Source organism: Coregonus clupeaformis, unplaced genomic scaffold (assembly GCF_020615455.1).
Source record: "Coregonus clupeaformis isolate EN_2021a unplaced genomic scaffold, ASM2061545v1 scaf1005, whole genome shotgun sequence".
Lineage (NCBI taxonomy): Eukaryota > Metazoa > Chordata > Actinopteri > Salmoniformes > Salmonidae > Coregonus > Coregonus clupeaformis.
In genome coordinates, this window is record NW_025534459.1 from 122,415 (window position 1) to 131,001 (window position 8,587).

Sequence of the window (8,587 nt, forward strand, 5' to 3'; positions counted from 1 at the left end):
TACTCATTCCAGGGTTTTTCTTCATTTTTACTATTTTCTACATTGTAGAATAATAATGAAGACATCAAAACTATGAAATAACACACATGGAATCATGTAATAACCAACAAAGTGTTAAACAAATCAAAATATATTTTATATTTGAGATTCTTCAAAGTAGCCACCCTTTGCCTTGATGACAGCTTTGCACACTGATGATTGGCGATCGGCGTTCCAATTCATCCCAAAGGTGTTCGATGGGGTTGAGGTCAGTGCTTTGTGCAGGCCAATCAAGTTCTTCCACACAGATCTCGACAAACCATTTCTGTATGGACCTCGCTCTGTGCACGGGGGCATTGTCGTACTGAAACAGGAAAGGGCCTTCCCCAAACTGTTGCCACAAAGTTGGAAGCACAGAATTGTCTAGAATGTCATTGTATGCTGTAGCGTTAACATTTCCCTTCACTGGAACTAAGTGCAGTGTTGGAAAAAGTACCCAAATGTCATACTTGAGTAAAAGTGAAGATACCTTAATAGAAAATGACTCAAGTAAAAGTGAAAGTCACGCAGTAAAATCCTACTTGAGTAAAAGTCTAAAAGTATTTGGTTTTAAATATACTTAAGTATCAAAAGTAAAGGTATAAATCAATTCAAATTCCTTTTATTAAGCAAACCAGACGGCACCATTTTCTTATTTTTTTATTTTATGGATCGCCAGGGGCACGCTCCAACACTCAGACATCATTTACAAACTAAGCATGTGTTTAGTGAGTCTGCCAGATCAGTGGCAGTAGGGATGAGCAGGAATGTTCTCTTGATAAGTGTGTGAATTAGACCATTTTCCTGTCCTGCTAAGTATTCAAAATGTAACAAGTAATTTTGGGTGTCAGGGAAAATGTATGGAGCATACATACATTTCTTTAGGAATGTAGTGAATTAAAAGTAAAAGTTGTCAAAAATATAAATAGTAAAGTAAAGTACAGATACCCAAAAAAAAACTCCTTATTAGTACTTTCAAGTATTTTTACTTAAGTACACGTTTCCACTTCACAATAACAGCATTTACAGTTGACTGGGGCAGCTCTAGCAGGGCAGAAATTTGACAAACTGACTTGTTGGAAAGGTTGCATCCTATGACGGTGCCACGTTGAAAGTCACTGAGCTCTTCAGTAAGGCCATTCTACTGCCAATGTTTGTCTATGGAGATTGCATGGCGGTGTGCTCGATTTTATACACCTGTCAACAATGGGTGTGGGTGAAATAGCCAAATCCACTAATTTGAAGGGATGTCCACATACTAGTATATGTAACTTTTTGGGTCACCCAACAGAATTCACATAGAAATGTTATTTATATGCTTTCCGTGCATTTACATTTACATTTACGTCATTTAGCAGACGCTCTTATCCAGAGCGACTTACAAATTGGTGCATTCACCTTATAGCCAGTGGGATAACCACTTTACAATGTTGTTGTTTTTTGGGGGGGTATTCCTTAAAGAGGTGGGGTTTCAAATGTCTCCGGAAGGTGGTGAGTGAGTAAGTTTCATTTTTGTATCTTTTACTTTCGGTTTTGTAAACCAGCTTCAAACAGCTGAAAGTACAATATTTTGGGTTATGGAAAATATATTTCACAGCGGTTTAGATGGTACAATGATTCTCTACACTATATTTGCTTGTTTTGTCACATAAACTGAAATTAGGCGAACTATAAACATTTTAGCAACCAGGAAATTGAAGAAAGATTTCTGCATAGTGCATCTTTAAGTACCTTTGAACAGGGTATGGTGGTAGGTGCCAGGCGCTCCGGTTTGTGTCAAGAACTGCATTCTGGATTTTTCACACTCAAAAGTTTCCTGTGTGTACCAAGAATGGTGCACCAGCCAAAAGACATCCAACCAACTTGACACAACCGTGGGAAGCATTGGAGTCAACATGGGCCAGTATCCCTGTGGAACACTTTCAACAACTTGTAGAGTCCATGCCCCAACAAATTGAGGCTGTTCTGAGGGCAACAGGTGTGAAGACTGATGACTGGACAACCTTAGCTCCATTAATGAGTAGTCCATAATGTAATAGCTGCCAATAATTAAATAGCTTTTTGTCATTTAAAATGTAATAACGAGTCTCCTAGCAATAGCTAGAGAGTGATAGAGAGAGATAGATGGAAGGTGTAGTACCTCTAACACTCTGGTCCACACCAGTTTCCTGGCCAGCATCACAGTGATGAAGATAGCCGGGTGGTAGTCCACCGTGATGAGGGCCAAGAGGGGCAGGCCTGAGAGACCTAGACGGGGGGACGTAGTGCGGTTAATGTGTGTGTTTGAGTTGCAGTGTGACTTGGCTACAGGAGTAGGCCTAGGTGTCTGTAGCCTGGTCCCAGATGTGTGCTCTTGCCAACTCCATTGCTGTCATTGTCAAGCCAAACATTTGGCATCCCCATGAGTGACAAGGAGTTGGCATGATGGCACAATCAGACTGGGAGTCAGGCTAAGGTCTGCAGCAGCGAGGAGTGTGTGTGAGAGAGAGTGTGTGGAAGAGCCTGTTGTGTCGAGAACAGAACAGTGGAAGATATCTGTCCTCCTCCTCTTTGTTGCCATACCTTCTTGCCCCTCAGGGGAAATATTTCAGATAAGGTCAATAATCTCTACTCTGTGTTGGTCACGTCACTGATTTATTTGACAAGCTTAACCTCCTATGTTAGAGCAGTGATTCCCAACTCCAGTCCGAAAGTACCCCCCAACAGCACACATTTTTGTTGAAGCCCCGGACAAGCACACCTGATTCAACTTGTCAACTGATCATCAAGCCTTCAATGTGTTGAATTAAGTGAGTTTGTCTGGGGCTACAACAAAAATGTGTGCTGTTGGGGAGACTTGAGAACTGGAGTTGGGAAACATTGTGTTAGAGAAGATGGGAGAGAAGATTAAAGGCAGGTAGTTATGGTTGTTATGGTTTGTGCTCTAATGAACACAACCCAGCTTCAATAAAGAACATGTTCAAATCAATAGAGGGCAGCATCAACAGGGTTGAGTTCAGGTGGATGACAATGTACACGTTGAGTGTTTGTGTGTGTGTGTGAGTGAATGAATTCATGAATGAACGGACAGTGGAGGAGCATCCTAGACTGGAAGCCTGGCTGGACAGAATGTAAAGTTTGTGGGAACAGTACACACACACAGCCTCTCGTTTGAGTGGATACAACACAGAGTTAGTGAGAGCCACACAATGGACACAACCACAAAACAAAGCAAGGTAGCTAGCACTATACCTTGATTACTGAATGAGCGGGGAAGGGATGGAAAGGTGCCACCACTGTCACACTCCACTTAGTAGAGCAAATTAAATCAGCCTGGTCTCATAGTCTAGATGTAACATAGTAAACGTTGTTGAGGACATCTCATTTCAAGGATCAGGCAGCTTATTATCCAGTTAATAAGAGTGTATTCAAACAATTGCAAGGGAGATTACACTCAGGATAAATCGGAAAGGAAACTCAAAGTTACAGTCACACACAGTCATTATATACTTCTTCTTACACAAAGAGCTGCTTGCCTCTCCTAAAGGGGAGGCAAGCTTACATGAGAGATAATGGGTACTTGGCTCCACTTCCTTAAAGCATTGTACAGAAGTTCTCACAGACTATATGTCTAAGAGAGGGGAGTGATGAGTACTTTAAAGCCTATTCAGCTGCAAGAAGATTTCAACCTTGAGCTAGGCCTCTAGTGCCCGAAGAGATAAGGAGCCAGCAGAAAATCACTCCTTTGTGAACTGTGAGAAGAGGAACACAAGAAAGTCATGGAAAATTACCAGTTGAATAGCACTATACAACTCAAGCATATTCATATCATTTAAACTGTAACAAAACCATTTTAAATAGCATTTAGACTGTAACAAAACTATTTTACATAGCATTTAGACTGTAACAAAACAATGTTTTCCTCAACAACTTAAATCCGGTACACTCAGATTAGTATGATATGTTACAGTACATTTGGGATGGTTACATAAGACAGATGGTTTCTTAAGGCAAAACAAAATATAGAGTGGGTGGATTTGTGGACATATGACGCGAACATCTAGCAACCCAAAGGTTGTAAATACGAATCTCATCATGGACAACTTTTGCATTTTAACTAATTAGCAACTTTTCAACTACTTACTACTTTTTAGCTACTTTGCAACTACTTAGCATGTTAGCTAACCATTCCCCTAACCTTAACCCTTTTAGCTAACCATGCCTTTGAACCCTTTAACCTAATTCCTAAACTTAACCCTAACCTTAACCCTAACCTTAACCCTAACCCCTAACCTAGCTAGAATTCGTAACATATACATTTAGCAAATTCGTAACATATTGTATGTTTTGCAAATTCGTAACATATAATACAAATTGTAATTCATATAATACGAAATGGGTGATGGACATCCACAAATTAAATACATACCATACGAAACGTAACAAAGCAAACTAGATAAGTATCTCGGATTTACGTACAGAATAATATGAAATGCTCTGAGACCAGGTTGAATTAATGGGAACTGTACAGTAGTAAACCAGATTGTTCTTTATTCCACGATGCTGTTGATGATGAGTGATGATGACTTTGAAAACATAAAAGGCATCCATAATTGCATCAGACACGGGAAGCTGGGTTACCCCTCCAAAATAGCATCTGGTTAGCATCACGTTAGCTAGTAAGCTAGCCTTGTTTGCTTAGCTAATCTAGCTAATGTTGATAACACTTTACCACAATTGATCAATGTGGATACGCAAGACCTGTAAACGCAACATGCAACAATTTCAAAGATTTTACTGAGTTACAGTTCATATAAGGAAATCATTCAATTGAAATAAATTAGGCCCTAATCTATGCATTTCACATGACTGGGAATACAGATATGCATCTGTTGGTCACAGATACCTTTAAAAAAGGTAGGGGCATGGATCAGAAAACCAGTCAGTATCTGGTGTGACCACCATTTGCCTCATGCAGCGCGACACATCTCCTTCACATAGAGTTGATAAGGCTGTTGATTGTGGCCTGTGGAATGTTATCCCACTCCTCTTCAATGGCTGTGCAAAGTTGCTGGATATTGGCGGGAACTGCTACACGCTGTTGTGCACATCAATCCAGAGCATCCCAAACATGCTCAATGGGTGACTTGTCTGGTGAGTATGCAGGCCTGGAAGAACTGGGACATTTTCAGTTTCCAGGAATTGTGTCAAGATCCTTGCGACATGGGGCTGTGCATTATCATGCTGAAACATGAGGTGATGGCGGCAGATGAATGGCACGACAATGGGCCTCAGGGTCTCATCACGGTATCTCTGTGCATTCAAATTGACAAAAATAAAATGTAATTGTGTTCGTTGTCCATAGCTTATGCCTGCCCATACCATAACACCATCGCCACCAACCCTCAGCTGGCTAAAAGTATTTCAATGGTACTTGTTGAAGAATTTTGTGGCAGTTATAGCTTAGAGATGTCTTCAAAAAAGTGCAACTCATATACAGTGGGGGAAAAAAGTATTTAGTCAGCCACCAATTGTGCAAGTTCTCCCACTTAAAAAGATGAGAGAGGCCTGTAATTTTCATCATAGGTACACGTTATGCAAATTATGGTGGAAAATAAGTATTTGGTCACCTACAAACAAGCAAGATTTCTGAATCTCATAGACCTGTAACTTCTTCTTTAAGAGGCTCCTCTGTCCTCCACTCGTTACCTGTATTAATGGCACCTGTTTGAACTTGTTATCAGTATAAAAGACACCTGTCCACAACCTCAAACAGTCACACTCCAAACTCCACTATGGCCAAGACCAAAGAGCTGTCAAAGGACACCAGAAACAAAATTGTAGACCTGCACCAGGCTGGGAAGACTGAATCTGCAATAGGTAAGCAGCTTGGTTTGAAGAAATCAACTGTGGGAGCAATTATTAGGAAATGGAAGACATACAAGACCACTGATAATCTCCCTCGATCTGGGGCTCCACGCAAGATCTCACCCCGTGGGGTCAAAATGATCACAAGAACGGTGAGCAAAAATCCCAGAACCATACGGGGGGACCTAGTGAATGACCTGCAGAGAGCTGGGACCAAAGTAACAAAGCCTACCATCAGTAACACACTACGCCGCCAGGGACTCAAATCCTGCAGTGCCAGACGTGTCCCCCTGCTTAAGCCAGTACATGTCCAGGCCCGTCTGAAGTTTGCTAGAGTGCATTAGGATGATCCAGAAGAGGATTGGGAGAATGTCATATGGTCAGATGAAACCAAAATATAACTTTTTGGTAAAAACTCAACTCGTCGTGTTTGGAGGACAAAGAATGCTGAGTTGCATCCAAAGAACACCATACCTACTGTGAAGCATGGGGGTGGAAACATCATGCTTTGGGGCTGTTTTTCTGCAAAGGGACAAAGACGACTGATCCGTGTAAAGGAAAGAATGAATGGGGCCATATATCGTGAGATTTTGAGTGAAAACATCCTTCCATCAGCAAGGGCATTGAAGATGAAACGTGGTTGGGTCTTTCAGCATGACAATGATCCCAAACACACCGCCCGGGCAACGAAGGAGTAGCTTCGTAAGAAGCATTTCAAGGTCCCGGAGTGGCCTAGCTAGTCTCCAGATCTCAACCCCATAGAAAATGTTTGGAGGGAGTTGAAAGTCCGTGTTGCCCAGCGACAGCCCCAAAACATCACTGCTCTAGAGGAGATCTGCATGGAGGAATGGGCCAAAATACCAGCAACAGTGTGTGAAAACCTTGTGAAGACTTACAGAAAACGTTTGACCTGTGTAATTGCCAACAAAGGGTATATAACAAAGTATTGAGAAACTTTTGTTATTGACGAAATACTTATTTTCCACCATAAAATAAATTCATTAAAAATCCTACAATGTGATTTTCTGGATTTTTTTTCCTCATTTTGTCTGTCATAGTTGACGTGTACCTATGATGAAAATGACAGGCCTCTCTCATCTTTTTAAGTGGGAGAACTTGCACAATTGGTGGCTGACTAAATACTTTTTTCCCCCACTGTAGCCATCGGTCAAGGATGAGTTGATGAGCGAGGTGAGGTAAGGGAGAAGGTCTCCGGAAATGGTCTGGAGAAGAGAGGAGGGGATAGGGTAAAGCGGGCAGGTTGTTGGGCGGCCGGCCGTCACAAGTCGCAAGATTTCATCTGGAGAGAGAGGGGAGAAAGAAGTCAAAGCATAGGGTAGGGCAGTGTGAGCAGGACCAGCGGTGTCCTTTGACTTAATAAATGAGGATCGGATGTCGTCAACCTTCTTTTCAAAATGGTTGACGAAGTCATCCACAGAGGGGGAGGAGGAGGAGGATTCAGCAGGGAGGAGAAGGTGGCAAATAGTTTCCTAGGGTTAGAGGCAGAGGCTTGAAATTTAGAGTGGTAGAAAGTGGCTTTAGCAGCAGAAACAGAGGAAGAGAATGTAAAGAGGAGGGAGTGAAAAGATGACAGGTCCGCAGGGAGTCTAGTTTTCCTCCATTTCCGCTCGGCTGCCTGGAGCCCTGTTCTGTGAGCTCACAATGAGTCGTCAAGCCACGGAGGGGAGGACCGAGCCAGGCGGGAGGATAGGGGACATAGAGAGTCAAAAGACGCAGAAAGGGAGGAGAGGAGGGTCGAGGAGGCAGAATCAGGAGACCGGAGGGAGAAGGATTTAGCAGAGGGAAGAGATGATAGGATGGAAGAGGAGAGAGTTGCGGGAGAGAGAGAGCGAAGGTTGCAACGGCGCATTACCATCTGAGTAGGGGCAGAGTGAGTAGTGTTGGAGGAGAGCGAGAGAGAAAAGGAAACAAAGTAGTGGTCGGAGACTTGGAGGGGAGTTGCAGTGAGATTAGTAGAAGAACAGCATCTAGTAAAGATGAGGTCAAGCGTATTGCCTGCCTTGTGAGTAGGGGGGGGCGGTGAGAGGGTGAGGTCAAAAGAGGAAAGGAGTGGAAAGAAGGAGGCAGAGAGAAATGAGTCGAAGGCAGACGTAGGGAGGTTAAAGTCACCCAGAACTATGAGGGGTGAGCCATCCTCAGGAAAGGAACTTATCAAGGCGTCAAGCTCATTGATGAACTCTCCAAGGGAACCTGGAGGGCGATAAATGACAAGGATGTTAAGCTTGAATGGGCTAGTGACTGTGACAGCATGGAATTCAAATGAGGAGATAGACAGATGGGTCAGGGGGAAAAGAGAGAATGTCCACTTGGGAGAGATGAGGATTCCTGTGCCACCGCCGCGCTGACCAGATGCTCTCGGGGTATGCGAGAACACATGATCAGACGAGGAAAGAGCAGTAGGAGTAGCAGTGTTTTCTGTAGTAATCCATGTTTCCGTCAGTGCCAAGAAGTCGAGAGACTGGAGGGTAGCATAGGCTGAGATGCCTTGTTGGCCGCAGAACGGCAGTTCCAGAGGCTGCCGGAGACCTGGAACTCCATGTGGGTCGTGCGCGCAGGGACCACCAGATTAGAGTGGTAGCAGCCACGCGGTGTGAAGCGTTTGTATGGCCTGTGCAGAGAGGAGAGAACAGGGATAGACAGACACATAGTTGACAGGCTACAGAAAAGGCTACAATAATGCAAAAGAGATCGGAATGAAATG